Source organism: Octopus bimaculoides, chromosome 10 (genome assembly GCF_001194135.2).
Source record: "Octopus bimaculoides isolate UCB-OBI-ISO-001 chromosome 10, ASM119413v2, whole genome shotgun sequence".
Taxonomy (NCBI): Eukaryota; Metazoa; Mollusca; class Cephalopoda; order Octopoda; family Octopodidae; genus Octopus; species Octopus bimaculoides.
Window position 1 is genome coordinate 49,255,583 of NC_068990.1, and position 2,314 is coordinate 49,257,896.

Consider the following 2,314-nt stretch of genomic DNA (forward strand, 5'->3'; position numbering starts at 1 on the left):
ATGTGGATTTCTATAAACATTCAAAAAGGCTTCACACAAGCACACAACTTCAGATTTATATATTAAGATAAACAATCAAGTATTACAAATTATTGATTCCTGGTAATAAATTCTAAACCAATGGAAATCTATATTATATTATCTCTAGAAATTTTAGTAAATAAAATTTTATTATTATTGGTAAATTACACATTAATACACCCTGCCTTTAAACCTAATATTATACTATAATACCCGATCATACTGAAATTTATAATTTATTTAAACCAGAAAAATGTATGTCTAAGATAATGGCTACATCTGAAAGCATTGTATGTTAGTTTATTTATTAACTTACCCTTAGAGAATAATATAAAATATAATTCTAGATTACACAGTACATGTTTATCTCACCAATACATTGTGGAGATATCATTATATGAACACATGTATATATATATATATAGATATATATATATGTATGTGTGTGTGTGTGTGTGTGTGTGTGTATGTATATATGGATGTATGTGTATGTGTGTATATATATATTTGTATATATATATTTATGAAGACTTATTGGGGCAAGCGAAAGTGAAATCAGGATGGCACCTGTGCCCAGCATGGCCTTTCTGACACTTGTGCCCATGACATGTGTAAGGATTTTTGAGCGAGATCGTTGCCAGTGCCCCTGGACTGGTTCTTGTGCGGGTGGCACATAAAATACACCATTTTGAGCGTGGCCATTGCCAGTACCGCCTGACTGGCCTTCGTGTGGGTGACACGTAAAATCACCCACTACACTCTCTGAGTGGTTGGCGTTAGGAAGGGCATCCAGCTGTAGAAACTCTGCCAAATCAGATTGGAGCCTGGTGTAGCCATCTGGTTTCACCAGTCTTCAGTCAAATTCATGGAAAGCAGACGTTAAACGATGATGATGATGATGATGATTATTATTCTGTAAAATAATCTTTAATTAGTTTAAATGTACACAAATGCATAAAAATAATTTTTAATTCCATTAGACATTCTAAAATACTATCAAATTTCATTCAATTTTAGAAAAGGTAAAATTGGACTGAACTTATAGGATGACCTAATGGAATATAGAAGGATGACAGGCAAATTCATGAAAAATTCAATATTTTTTTATCCAATGAGCAAACTTTGCCCCTGCATTGTTACTCAACCAGCTAGATGTAACCACTAAATCTCTTTCAAATAAAATTTAACTGTCCTTTTCTTTTTCTCTTTTAAATGGATAATGTAGTCTGATGCACTATGCCCCAAAATAAGATGGACTGATCATGGCTGGAGTGCTTTGGTCTACTTGATTAGGATTAAACTAGAGATTAACAAGAACAAGATATATGACGAAAGTATTTAAAATCTTTATCCATTTTTGGTGTAAGAAACTTTTGCCCAATATGATGTTAATTAATTTTAAGCAACTCAGTTTCTTGATTTATCTAATAAAAATATGGTACAGTAGAGTCTCTCTTTCTCTCTCTCACACGCACACACATAGATAACACTAGGCAACAAAATATTTGCTACTATTAGATGAAATGGCGCTCATAGGTAATTTGGGAGCACTGATTCTGAATCTGCAATCATTTTTGCTCTAGCACGTCATGTTTTTGGGCTATCATTATTATACTGCTATCAAAATTATAATACTCTTTTACTTGTTTCAGTCATTTGACTGCGGCCATGCTGGAGCACCACCTTTAGTCGAAGAAATCAACCCCAGGACATTCTTTGTAAGCCTAGTACTTATTCTATCAGTTTCTTATGCCGAACTGCTAAGTTACAGGGGTGTAAACACACCAGCATTGGTTGTCAAGCGATGTTGGGGGACAAACACAGACATACAAACATACACACACACACACACACACACACATATATATATATATATATATATATACACGACGAGCTTCTATCAGTTTCCATCTACCAAATCCACTCACAAGGCGTTGGTTGGCCCAAAACTATAGTAGAAGACACTTGCCCAAGGTGCCATGCAGTAGGACTGAACCCAGAACCATGTGGTTGATAAGTAAGCTACTTACCACACAGCCACTCCTGCGCCTATGTGAAAATTCATGACAAATAAAATGAATGTTATGTTAAGTGTAAATTACCGTTATTTGGTTTAAGAACAATAGCAACCAGGTGAACAAGTAGCTCTAAAACCAATAAAACACAAAGCAATAGTGTTAAGTGAATATTATTAATTTTATGTTTTTCAAAAATACCTTTGGCATCTTCTTTTATGCTTATGTTGCATGTTTGTTTCTCATTTTAAAAACCAGCAGTAGTCCATCAGCATTTT